Here is a 14,761-nt window from a genome sequence, read left to right as displayed (position 1 = left end):
GCCGCCGCCGCCGGAAACCCTAGCGCGGGGAGCGTTGGCGGCACCACCGCCGGAGCTCCCCCGAGCGTCGGTCTCGCGCGCAGCCTCTTCTTGCCGCCGCGGATGACCACGGCGACGGTGGCGTCGCGCCGGCGCCGTCCCGTGCTGCCGCCGCACCGTTGAAGCTCCCCAATGCGACGCGGCCGAAGAAGGGCAAAACTTCGGCGAAGAAGAACAAGGCGGCGGACGGCTCCGGCAGCACGAAGGCGAGGGGAAAGAAGCTTGCAGGGCGTTCGACGGCCGCGGCGGCTACCAAAGCGCCGGCGAGCTCACTCGTTGAGTCGGCCGCCGACGCGCACCACGTGTTCGACGAAATGCCCCTAAGGTGAAAAAAATTCCAACTTTTATTTTCTTGTTGTTTTTTCAATGCATCATCACATATAGATAGCTTATTTGCATTGTTCAAAAAACTTTGTAGTCTCAATGATGATGCATACATGTCAACTATGGGTGTTGGGTCCAACAATTCGCATTGGTCTCAAACCAATGACATCCATTTGGAAGACCATGAGTTTGAGGTGGACGAGGAGGGTGAGGGCATTGTCGACGCGCCGAAAGGAAGAGCGGGCAATTACAGCACCAACGATGACAAGTTACTATGCAATACTTATTTGCACGTGTCGAGGGATCCATCCATTGGAGGTGATCAAAGTAGAGATGCTATTGGGGGCGAATGAAAGAATACTTTGATGATCACAACGTGAGTGGAATTGACCGCTCTGAGAGATCACTTCGGTCCCGATGGTCCACAATCAACTCGGATTGTCAAAAGCGGGCGGCCGCACAAAAGGCAGTTGACAAGATTAACCCAAGTGGCACAAATGAGGATGATAGAGTAAGTGGCATCTCATATATGTTCATCTCATACTTGTTTTTCGTGTCCGAAGTGCTAACTTGTTTTGTTTTTCTTGTAGTTCAACATTGCACAAAACTTGTTCAAAGAAGAGACGAGGACAACCAAGAAGGGGGAGATCAAGAAAGGAAGGTGAAATGATCTAGATGACGACTAGAGGGGGGTGAATAGGAGTTTTAAAACTTTTACGGATTTGGCTTTATCCTAATGCGGGATTAAACTAACGGATACTTTTCAAGCACAAATCCCAAAAATGCTAGGATCAACTAAGTGCACCAACAACCTATGCTAAACAAGATAGGCAATTAAGCAAACTAGCAATCACAAACTATATCACAAGATATGGAAATGAAGTAACAACTAAGCAATTCAACTATCACAAGATATATCAACATGGGCAAGTATGAATTGCGGAAAGTAAAGGGTGTGGGTATGAGATAACCACAAGTGAGTCGGGGACGCGGATTTATCCCGAAGTTCACACTCCTGAGAGTGCTTATCTCCGTTGGAGCGGTTCCATAGCCAAAGCTCCGGGGCGTCACCAAGTGACTCACCGTATTCTCCCTTTCGAGTCACCCCCAACGGATGAGCCTCGATTCACTCGGGGTTGGTCTTGAAGGCGACCACCACACCTTTACAAACCTCTCCGGAGCACACCACAACCATGGAAGCTTCCAGAGGAACTTGACCACCTAGGCCACTTGAACACCCTTCCTCGGAGCACACCACAAAAGGAAGCTTCCGGGGGAACCTTGGCCACATAGGCCTCTTCACAATCTTCTCAATATATCACCAAACCGTCTAGGAGGCGAAGCCTCCAAGAGTAATAAACTCACGGGCTCTCACATGAACAAATCGATGCGGGGAGCTCAAACCAATGCAACAAATGCAATGCAAGCTCAAGCAACAAATGCTCAACTCACTCTCTCAATCTCACAAGATGCAACTCAAGAAGGTGGGAGATTGAAGAGAGGGGATGCAAAGGAGGAAATCAACAAATGACTCCAAGATCCATCCACAAATCACCCTTCACTTAGAAGGGAGATAGGGGTTTGGGAGAGGTGGTCAGAGGCTCAAAATGATGTTTAGAATGTGAATGAACAACCCCCAAACCGGTGGGGAGGAAGGGCTCTTTTATAGCCAACTTCCAAAATTAGCCGTTGGGGCTCCAACGGACACTTCCTGGACACCCCGTGCCCACGGGGTCCCGTGCGCACGGTACAGGCCCGTGTGCATGGGGCCCCGTGCCCACGGGGGTCAAAAGCCCCGTGTCCACGGGGTACCCAGAACAGCCTGCAGTAGCCCACTAAAATAGTGATAACTTTGGCATACGGACTCCGAATTCGATGATCTTGGGCTCGTTTTGAAGCTATGGAAAAGCCCAAGGTCCTCACATAGAGAACCACCCAAGATCAACAATAAATAATGATGCAAGTAATGCAAAGGTTTGAGCTCTCTACATGCGACATGATCAAGCTACTTGCCCGAGAGTCCCTCTTGATAGTACGGCTATCAAACCTATAATCCGGTCTCCCTCCAAGCACCATGAGACCGGCAAAACTAGGAAAACCTAGCTAAGGTATACCTTTGCCTTGCATATTCAACTTGAGCTTGGTGATGACTCCAATTCTTGTCTCAAGTTGGAATCCCTTTCTTGTCCACAACCACTTGGTGAAGATGCTTGAATTGATTCCTCATATTGCAATGAGGGAAGCCTTAACTTAAGCCCATCTTCACATGGGCATTATAATGATGTGGACCGCAAGCTTCAAAGCATATAACCTCCGGCTTCTCATCTTGCACTTGGACTCCTTGAACCCGATGACCATCACCACTTGATGTCATCCACACATAGGCTACTTGAGATCTTTCCTTTTGATGCAAGCCCATGAGAAACACCTAACCCACATAGGCATACCAAACACATAACATGGGTTAGGTAACAAAGCACAATTCACAATTACTTACCATACCACTAGATCACTTGATCTCACGTGGTACAATGTTTGTGCTTTGAGAGTTGACCACTTAGATATAATCTTCGAGCTTCATCTTGGTGAACCAATATCTTTACTCGAAGCTCCATCTTGGTTTATTGAAAGCCACAATGAACTCTTCATTTCCCTTCGCTGCTTTAAGACTATATCACCAAAGACTCTTCCATGACCATATCAAGTTCCACTATGAATATCATCTTGGTCACCACTTGCCCTTCTAAAAACTCCATCACAATCTCTTGAGAGGCATAATTAATTCGTCACTCTAGTTGCTTGCTTCAAGACTTGATCAACCGAAACCCAACACATGAGCTCACCATGATCTTATCTTGAGACCATAACTTGAATTCTTCTCTTTGATTATTCTCTCAAGCCCTTGATCCTTAAAAGCCCTCCATCATAATATCTTGAGAGGCACAATGAATTCTTCACTCTAGTTGTTTGCTTCAAGACTTGAGCAACCTAAACCCAACACATGAGCTCACCATGATCTTGTCTTGAAACCATAACTTGAATTCTTATCTTTGATTACTCTCTCAAGCCTTGTGTGACGCCCCCGATTCAATCGTACACTAATCATGCACGCAAATGTGTACGATCAAGATCAGGGACTCACGGGAAGATATCACACCACAACTCTACAAATAAAATAAGTCATACAAGCATCATAATACAAGCCAGGGGCCTCGAGGGCTCGAATACAAGTGCTCGACCATAGACGAGTCAGCGGAAGCAACAATATCTGAGTACAGACATAAGTTAAACAGGGTGCCATAAGATGGCTAGCACAAACTGGGATACAGATCGAAAGAGGAGCAGGACTCCTGCCTGGGATCCTCCTAGGTCACTCCTGGTCGTCGTCAGCGGGCAGCACGTAGTAGTAGGCACCTCCGGTGTAGTAGGGGTCGTCGTCGACGGTGGCGTCTGGCTCCTGGACTCCAGCATCTGGTTGCGACAACCAGGTAGAAGGAAAAGGCGAAAAGAGGGAGAAAAGCAACCGTGAGTACTCATCCAAAGTACTCGCAAGCAAGGAGCTACACTACATATGCATGGGTATATGTGTAAGGAGGCCATATCGGTGGACTGAACTGCAGAATGCCAGAATAAGAGGGGGATAGCTAATCCTGTCGAAGACTACGCTTCTGGTAGCCTCCGTCTTGCAGCATATAGAAGAGAGTAGATTGTAGTCCTCCAAGTAGCATCTCCAAGTAGCATCTCCAAGCAGCATCTCCAGTAGCATCGCATAGCATAATCCTACCCGGCGATCCTCTCCTCGTCGCCCTGCGGAAAAGCGATCACCGGGTTGTCTGTGGAACTTGGAAGGGTGTGTTTTATTAAGTATCCGGTTCTAGTTGTCATAAGGTCAAGGTACAACTCCAAGTCGTCCTGTTACCGAAGATCACGGCTATTCAAATAGATTAAACTTCCCTGCAGGGGTGCACCACATAGCCCAACACGCTCGATCCCATTTGGCCGGACACACTTTCCTGGGTCATGCCCGGCCTCGGAAGATCAACACGTCGCAGCCCCACCTAGGCAAAACAAAGAGGCCAGCACGCCGGTCTAAACCTAAGCGCACAGGGGTCTGGGCCCATCGCCCATAGCACACCTGCACGTTGCGTACGCGGCCGAAAGCAGAACTAGCCCCCTTAATACAAGAGCAGGCTTAGGTTCCAATCCGGCGCGCGCCGCTCCGTCGCTGACGTCTGAAGTGCTTCGGCTGATACCACGACGTCGGGATACCCATAACTACTCCCACGTAGATGGTTAGTGCGTATAGGCTCGTAGCCGACTCAGATCAAATACCAAGATCTCGTTAAGCGTGTTAAGTATCCGCGAACGCCGAACAGGGCCAGGCCCACCTGTCTCCTAGGTGGTCTCAACCTGCCCTGTCGCTCCGCCACAAAGTAACAGTCGAGGGCCGTCGGGAACCCAGGCCCACCTCTACCGGGATGGAGCCACCTGTCCTTTCAGCCCCCTCGTCAGAATCACTTGCGGGTACTCAATGAGCTGACCCGACTTTAGTCACCATCTGTATAGTATGTATGTATGTATAGTATATACCCGTGATCACCTCCCAAGTGATCACGGCCCAGTAGTATAGCATGGCAGACGGACAAGAGTGTAGGGTCACTGATGGAACACTAGCATCCTATACTAAGCATTTAGGATTGCGGGTAAGGTATCAATGACTGTAGCAGCAATGACAGGCTATGCATCAGAATAGGATTAACGGAAAGCAGTAACATGCTACACTACTCTAATGCAAGCAGTATAGAGAAAAGAGTAGGCGATATCTGGTGATCAAAGGGGGGGCTTGCCTGGTTGCTCTGGCAAGAAGGAGGGGTCGTCAACTCCGTAGTCGAACTGGGCAGCAGCAGCGTCGGTCTCGTAGTCTACCGGAGATAAGAGGGGGAAGAAACAATGAATACAATGCAAACATAAACACGACGATGCGTGACGTGACAATGAGCGGTGCTAGGTGTGCCCTAACGTGGTATGAGGTGGTACCGGTTAAGGGGGGAAACATCGGGGAAGTATTCCCGGTGTTTCGCGTTTTCGGGCAGAGGAGCCGGAGGGGGGAAAGTTGCGAGTTCGATAGGTTAGGGGTGTGTGGCGGACGAACGGACTGCGTATCCGGAATCGTCTCGTCGTTCTGAGCAACTTTCGTGTTGAAAATATTTTAATCCGAGTTACGGATTAAAAGATATGATTTTCTAAAGATTTAATCATTTTCTGATTTTAATTATTTATTTAAATTCAACATTATCCAAAACAGTATTTGCTGACGTCAGCAGGATGTCAGCATGACGTCAGCAGTTGACTTGGTCAACCTGACATGTGGGTCCAGTGGGACCCACCTGTCATTCTCTGTCTAGGTTAATTACAGATTAGTTAATTTAATTAGTGATTAGGTTAATTTAATCAGGATTAGTTAACTTAATTAGTTACTTAATTAACTAATTAATATTTTAATTATTTTAATTATTATTTATTTATTTATTTAATATATATATATTTTTTATTCCTCTTTTTTTTTCTAAAACATTCAGGGGTGGGTCCCCACTTGCCATTGGCCCCAGGGGCCTATGCGGGTCGGGCGATGGGGCGCTCGAGGTGCCCGACCCGGGCGAGGGCCAGCGGGAATAGAGGGGCGCCGGGCGCCGGAGATGGCACCGGCGAGGCCACATCGGGGCATCACCGGGGCTAGGCGGCGCGGTGGAGGGTGCACGGGACGCAGGGGGAGGCAGGGCACGAGCGGGTGGAGTTGGCCGCCAGTGGCTAGAGTGGGGCGGCGGAGGATGGGCGGCGGTGAGCGCGGGCGTGCGCGTCGGGCGTGGCCGGCGCGGCGAGGGCAGCCCGGAGCGTGAGCTCCGGTACGCGGGCGCTGCAGGGGGGGAAAGGACGACGCCGGCGACAGAGAAAGAGAAGGAGGGAGCTCACGTCGGGGAGTAGGGCACGGGGCAGCGGGGGGTGAGGAGGGTGACGGGGACGACGGCGGAGAGGAGCAGTCCGGCGAGGGGGTCCCTTGCGGCGGGGCGGCGCCGAGCGGCGACGGCAGTGGTAGCGACGTAGGGCGGCGAGGCACCGGGGCGATGGCGTCGGGGTCGCCGAGTTCGATCCCACCCCTTCCCGATCCAGTTCGGGTCGGGGAAGAGGGGCGAGGGGGAAGGCGAGCCGGAGAGGCGGCGACGAGGAGGACGGCGAGGCGAAGGCGCCGATGCACGCGAGGGGATCGGGCGCGGGGAGATCCTCTCCCCGGCACGATGCGTGCGTGCGTGCTTGTGTGTGTGTGTTGTGTGGTGGCGGCGGGTGAGGGAGACGAGGGGGAGGTGGGGATCGTGAGGGGAAAGTGGGGGAGAGGGGGTCGCTAGGTTTCGGTCGCCCCAGGGGGGTATAGGCACCGGCTGGGCCGGCCTGGTTGGCCCAGAGGCCAGCTGGGCTGTGGCCCAGTGGGGGGGGTTCTTTCCCCTTTTTTTTCTGTTTCCTTTTCTTCTTTTTTTTTATTCTATTTCTTTTCAGTTTTCTTTTATTTTAGTTTTATAAAATTTAAAAGCGACAACTAATTTGGTGTTATTAAATAGGTCACAGCCCCAAATATTCTGGCACCTTAAATAAAGTGTTTTGCATGTGCTTATTATTTTAAAATCATTTTAGATAATTGTTTTATCGTTGTTTTAGTTTATTTAGTGCATCTAATCATATTATAAAAATGTGGTTTCACCACCATAATTACTTAGGATTTATTGGTCAACCTTCGAACATTTTAGTTTTATTATTTGAAAACTTTTATTGTTTGCCTATTTTTGAATTTGAATTTGAATCGGTTTCGAACTAACTCGAGATTAGCAACTATAAACGAGGTGACGTGGCACCATTAGCAGAGGATCACTGTAGCTTAATTACCCGGGCGTCACAATTCTCCTCCACTACAAGAAATCTCGTCCCGAGATTTAAGAGGTAGTGAAAGGGGGGAAGGTTTGGTAACGAATCTAGCTGGTCTTCTCATTCTGGCTTGCTCTTCTCGAAGAGATCGGTCCAATACATTGATGTCTTCATTTCTCCGCTTTAGGTCATCATGATGAAGTCGGCATCCTTTCTTCGGGATCTTCATCGTATTTACGAATAGGTAACGAGGCATATTGGCAACGATAGTATGTTTAAGGGTAATGATCTGGGATTAACCCATGAATGAGCATATGAGTACCTCTCGAGTTGAACAAATAAACACATCGAGAGTAAAGTTGGAAGGTACAATAAGAAGTTTCAGGCAGCCAGGCAATCGTTCAATGCCTAGTCAGAAGGTGAAAGTGGTTTTAAAACCACGGAATAATTATTGTGTCTGATGCCAGAATTGACGATCTCATCGGAAGGTGGCTCATGAATTACATACGAGTCCACGCGGGAGGAATAACTTTGGAAACAGGGGGTGTACAGGAGAGTCAGGTTTCGATCCTGTGGAACTGTGGGTTATGGGCCCACCATGTGGGTTTTTTTTTTGGAGCAGTGACATCTTGCACGGTCATGATAGTAAGGCATGTCAGGGAGTACCATGTTAGTTATGTCGGCAACAACGTTGGTACCAAGGGCGAGGGACGAAGAGAACCATTTTCCTGCTCGTTGAAACGAGGCGGACCAATAGGCAAAGTTCTCGTCCATCGGTGGTTACCGGAATGTCCTCACCAAAATAACAGGGTCTTTCTGACAGAATTGTACACCGAGGAGTTTACATAAGCAGCAGAATATTGCTGCTTAGATCATATAGATCACAAGAAAGGTTCAAACAACCAATGGAAAGTAAAATATGATTATCATATTAAACAGAACAATGGAAAGGAAAACATGTTTAAACACATAATTCAGGGATATATCCTTCCCAAAGACAAGCAGAGCATGATATCCGTGGCAGGATATAATGTAGAAAACTCTTTAGGTACGGGGGAGAATTTTCATGACATTACCCATACAACGGTGTTAGGATAAATGATAAATAAAATTTAGCATCGTGCTTCAAATGTTCCTATTGAAAATCGGAGTACCATTGACATGCTTCGAGATAGCATTGACATGGTCTTCAGGTGAAGATCAGACTTTGGAAACACGAAGGATCCATCAGGAATAACTTGTAGATTAAGTCTTACAATTTCCTCATGGATGAACGGATAACCTTGCTGAAAAGGAATCTATAATCATAGGTCCTCCAGCCGGGGGGGTGCTAGGCATGACATCAGGTTACCGGGTTACCAAAGGATCAACATCATAACTCTCGGAAAGTTGTCCCAACCATCATATCTGACCGAGATTCAGATCCGAATGGTGTCACGATACCTCAGACTTAGGATACCTGAGAAGAAAAGGTGCAACGCAAATAGACGAAATGACATTTCAGGATTCTCAGGAAATGAACTATGGGAGTAGGTTCCTGAAACAATAGTTCATCATTAAACCAAGGAGAGGAGGAGGTGGCTGATGGGCTCAGCGATAATCCATCGAGATTTCCAAAAGATGGATTTCCACCATTAAGTGAACAAGGAGATAACATTTGTCAGATCAACTGATATAAGGAAGTATGCTCGAGGAAAACATACACAATTAAACATTGGTTGAAGGGTGCGCCCGAAGTACGGGTTGGGTTGCACGACCAATGTTAGAATGGTGATTCAATTAGCGAAGGACTTAGAATGAACTATCGTCCATTCACTTCAAAGCAATAGGGTTGCTAGGAGTTTTGAATTCACACGTCATAGCTCCATTGTCGGTATTCCGGTTGAAAACAATACGGGGACCAAGGAATGAACGAAGATGGCAAGAAGTATTATGATATCAAGAATTATTAAGAGGTGGTGAAATTCTCACCACATTCTTGACAAAAAGAGATGGTAATACTTCCGAGGTAAGGAAGATCAATTGCTGGACAGCAAGGAACTCAAGGTATAACACCAAACACGAACAAGCCTGTGTTGGTGGGAAGGCAATAAAGTGGTCAATGATAACACAATCATTAAGGGCAAGGATGGTATTACCCATCATGAATTCAATTGAATTCCTGGAAGAGCTCATAAGGTTGATGATGATCACGACACAATTGTCGAGAGATTTCATGCAGATGTAGTCAATCAGCGACGACATCAAGTCAAAGGAATGATGAAGCAAGAGGTTATTGGAACCACCGTTACGACACAAACTCGAAATCAAGTTTGTTGGTCAAGGAGAATTGGTATGACGAGGAAGATCGACGTAAGCTTAGCTCATCGTCGAAACTGGTGCTCCCGGAATAAGGACCAGGTAGCACAGTTAAAATCTGCACGACAAGGATATAGCCAAACAGGCTAGAAATGGCGTGATCGGTTACAAACTCGTACTTAAAGAAGATTATCAAGTGTCGTTGAACCGTAATGCAGACTCGGTTCGGTTATCGGTGTCTTTGAGTGTTTAATAACTCCGAGCCCTAATCGGTGAGTATGTAGTACTTGATGAAGAACTCATAAGAAGTTATGCAGTTCCATGATAATCTCGAGATACCAGGGGGGGTAATACTCGACACAAGATCAAAGTAAAGGTTGGACTGGTGTATTGATCCATAGAAGACAAGTGCTTACACTTGCATCAAAAATGGTATTTAAAGGAGAACATGGTCGGAACCACGACTGTAAAAGGCCATACCCCAGATATAAGATGAACTTATATCAAGGGAATAATTAATTTTAAAAGAAGCTTCGATGAGAAGATGTACATCGTGTCCATGGGCATGAACGCAAGTTCAAGGTCGACTCCCACTTCTCCAATGCACAACCTTTCATTCACTTCTCGCGCTCAATGAAGTTGTAGTTTTGAAATTTTATCTGGCAAAATACCATAAGAGTACGACTCGTGAAAACTTTCGAGTTCACACATATTAAGGAAGGCATAGGTTCAACCCATCAGGGCGTCTTACGAACATATACCACAAACTTCGGGGTAAATAATACAAGCTCGAAAGTAGAGCATTGTTCGAAAGCAGATGATACAATTTACCAAGGCATTATATACCCATGGAAAGGCTCTCAAGGTTATTCAATATGAAGGACACTGTCGGATAAAATCCAACAAAGGAACCGATGGTCCACAAGGGATCTGAGGTGAGCACCGGTACTCAACCAGAGGAAGAAGAATGCACGGGCATCATATTATAGAACATCGGAATGATTCGATGCTTAGATAATAAAGGAATTTCGATTTCCAAAACAAAGGATCAGAAGCAGTCGCTCTGATCAAGGATGGATAAGTTGGATATACCAGAGGCACAATTGACGACAAATAGTTTGGTCGAGAACCAGCTCATGTTCAAAAATGATGTCTGAGCCGGAAGGATAATTTAGAAGGGTTGATAGATGATTGTGTGCATTCGCACACATGCTGAATCAATAGGATCAAAATGACGATGCCTAAGGATACTAACGAATATTGCCAGACATATGGAAAGCATCCATAATGCAAGCAGACAAGTATTGCAGAGCAATAAGCTATTAAGGATTTTTGGAGGATCAAATAGTATTTCGAAGACCATTGTGAAACTCATGAACAACTGGGGGATGAGCGGATACTCGATAAGTGCGAGAATTATCCATAGGGGTATTCAGGTGACAAGGAACAGCAAGGCGATAATCTCAAAGGATTATCGAGACAACGACGAGTGTTTCGAGGTATCTGGTAATAACAAGACCAACTGGGGATGAATGTAAGAATAACAACTGCAAGTAGTTATCCATAAGGGTTGACGGTTGAAGGGGAATTGCAAATGCGATGAACATAAGTTCTCGGGTTAACAGCGAAGAGTATCTTCAGGGTCTTCACGTGCCGCAGTCGATCATCATTAATAAGGGGCTCTCCGGGTGAAAGTGATAACGAGATCCTGATGTTAGATTTAGCAAAATTCATTTAACCCGAATAGAAGAGAGATCAGAGTCCCAGAGTATAGGTCGAGGAATAAAAGATCCTACTACCACCCAATGGCGACGTGGGCCCGTAAGGCTCACAGCCATGTTAGTAAAAGTTTTGTAGTGACTAGACTCGACTTCGGCCAAGGAGTGTGGAAGGGGGATTCCTACAGGCAGTCGGCTCTGATACCAACTTGTGACGCCCCCGATTCAATCGTACACTAATCATGCACGCAAGTGTGTACGATCAAGATCAGGGACTCACGGGAAGATATCACAACACAACTCTACAAATAAAATAAGTCATACAAGCATCATAATACAAGCCAGGGGCCTCGAGGGCTCGAATACAAGTGCTCGATCATAGACGAGTCAGCGGAAGCAACAATATCTGAGTACAGACATAAGTTAAACAGGGTGCCATAAGATGGCTAGCACAAACTGGGATACAGATCGAAAGAGGAGCAGGCCTCCTGCCTGGGATCCTCCTAGGTCACTCCTGGTCGTCGTCAGCGAGCAGCACGTAGTAGTAGGCACCTCCGGTGTAGTAGGGGTCGTCATCGACGGTGGCGTCTGGCTCCTGGACTCCAGCATCTGGTTGCGACAACCAGGTAGAAGGGAAAGGGGAAAAGAGGGAGAAAAGCAACCGTGAGTACTCATCCAAAGTACTCGCAAGCAAGGAGCTACACTACATATGCATGGGTATATGTGTAAGGAGGCCATATCGGTGGACTAAACTGCAGAATGCCAGAATAAGAGGGGGATAGCTAATCCTGTCGAAGACTACGCTTCTGGTAGCCTCCGTCTTGCAGCATATAGAAGAGAGTAGATTGTAGTCCTCCAAGTAGCATCTCCAAGTAGCATCTCCAAGCAGCATCTCCAGTAGCATCGCATAGCATAATCCTACCCGGCGATCCTCTCCTCATCGCCCTGCGGAAAAGCAATCACCGGGTTGTCTGTGGAACTTGGAAGGGTGTGTTTTATTAAGTATCCGGTTCTAGTTGTCATAAGGTCAAGGTACAACTCCAAGTCGTCCTGTTACCGAAGATCACGGCTATTCGAATAGATTAAACTTCCCTGCAGGGGTGCACCACATAGCCCAACACGCTCGATCCCATTTGGCCGGACACACTTTCCTGGGTCATGCCCGGCCTCGGAAGATCAACACGTCGCAGCCCCACCTAGGCAAAACAGAGAGGCCAGCACGCCGGTCTAAACCTAAGCGCACAGGGGTCTGGGCCCATCGCCCATAGCACACCTGCACGTTGCGTACGCGGCCGAAAGCAGAACTAGCCCCCTTAATACAAGAGCAGGCTTAGGTTCCAATCCGGCGCGCGCCGCTCCGTCGCTGACGTCTGAAGTGCTTCGGCTGATACCACGACGTCGGGATACCCATAACTACTCCCACGTAGATGGTTAGTGCGTATAGGCTCGTAGCCGACTCAGATCAAATACCAAGATCTCGTTAAGCGTGTTAAGTATCCGCGAACGCCGAACAGGGCCAGGCCCACCTGTCTCCTAGGTGGTCTCAACCTGCCCTGTCGCTCCGCCACAAAGTAACAGTCGAGGGCCGTCGGGAACCCAGGCCCACCTCTACCGGGATGGAGCCACCTGTCCTTTCAGCCCCCTCGTCAGAATCACTTGCGGGTACTCAATGAGCTGACCCGACTTTAGTCACCATCTGTATAGTATGTATGTATGTATAGTATATACCCGTGATCACCTCCCAAGTGATCACGGCCCGATAGTATAGCAAGGCAGACTGACAAGGATGTAGGGCCAATGATGATAAACTAGCATCCTATACTAAGCATTTAGGATTGCAGGTAAGGTATCAACAGATGTAGCGACAATGTCAGGCTATGCATCAGAATAGGATTAACGAAAGCAGTAACATGCTACACTACTCTAATGCAAGCAGTATAGAGGAGAATAGGCGATATCTGGTGATCAAGGGGGGGCTTGCCTGGTTGCTCTGGCAAGAGAGAGGGGTCGTCAACTCCGTAGTCGAACTGGTCAGCAGCAGCGTCGGTCTCGTAGTCTACCGGAGATAAGAGGGGGAAGAAACAATGAATACAATGCAAACATAAACACGACGATGCGTGACGTGACAATGAGCGGTGCTAGGTGTGCCCTAACGTGGTATGAGGTGGTACCGGTTAAGGGGGGAAACATCCGGGAAGTATTCCCGGTGTTTCGCGTTTTCGGGCAGAGGAGCCGGAGGGGGAAAGTTGCGAGTTCGATAGGTTAGGGGTGTGTGGCGGACGAACGGACTGCGTATCCGGAATCGTCTCGTCGTTCTGAGCAACTTTCATGTTGAAAATATTTTAATCCGAGTTACGGATTAAAAGATATGATTTTCTAAAGATTTTATTAATTTCTGAGATTTAATTAATTATTTTATTTAATTCGAAAATGGATTTATGACATCAGCATGAGGTCATGCTGACGTCAGCAGTCAACAGGGTTGACTGGTCAACCTGACCAGTGGGTCCCACTGGTCAGTGACACATTTTTTAATTAAACATTTTAATTAACCTAATTAGTGTTAATAGGGGGTGGGCCCCACTGTCATACTCTGTTAGCTAATTAACAGTAGTTAATTAGGTTAACTAGTCATTAGATTAATTAATCTTAATTAGCTAAGTTAATCAGAATTAATTAAGTTAATTAATTAGTTAATTAATTAATTATTTTTATTATTTATTATTGATTTATTTTTTTATATTTTTTTAACTCCTTTTTTTTAACAGACACGTTCTCTGGGGGCGTGGGGCCCCATCTGTCATAGGCCCAGGGCCTAACGGGCTAACGGGTGCGGGCATGGGCACCGGGGCAAACGCCGGGCGTCGGACCCAGGCGCGGCTAGCCGGGGCCGCGGCCACGGGCATCGACGGGACAAGGGCGGGTGCACGCGAGGTCGAGCGTGCGAACGCAAGCGCAGGGGCGCGGCCGGCGAGCGGGAAGGCGCTGGCACGGCAGCGGCAGTAGAAGCATCAGCGGGGCGAGGCCACGACGGACGGGGTCGCGTGTGAGCGCGTGTGGCATCACGGGCACGCACGGGAGGGCGCCAGGGCGAGGCGAGGGTGGCCGGGCGCAGCTGTGGGGCGCGGTGGTCGGTTACAGCGATAGAGGAAAGGAGAGGGAGGCAGAGGCTGGGGCCTCACTTGCGTTGAAGGGAAGCGGCGGCGGCGAGGCTCGGGGTCGGCCGTTGAGGAGGAGGATGGGGACGGTCCGGTGGTGGCAACGCGGACGAGGGCGAGGCGGCCGAGGCGGAGGCAGACGGGGGCGATGAGGCGTGTATCGACGTGGTGGCCCCCCGGCCTCGATCCAGCGGCGTAGACGAAGCAGGGGTCGACGACGGTCCTCCCAGCGAGATCCCAGGCGGCAGGGTGAGCGCGCGGGCGGGCGAGGTCGACGGCGGCCATGGCGAGGCGGCGCCGGGAGGAAGCAGA

Source organism: Triticum dicoccoides, chromosome 5B (assembly GCF_002162155.2).
Source record: "Triticum dicoccoides isolate Atlit2015 ecotype Zavitan chromosome 5B, WEW_v2.0, whole genome shotgun sequence".
NCBI classification, from domain to species: Eukaryota; Viridiplantae; Streptophyta; class Magnoliopsida; order Poales; family Poaceae; genus Triticum; species Triticum dicoccoides.
This window is presented reverse-complemented; position numbering follows the sequence as displayed.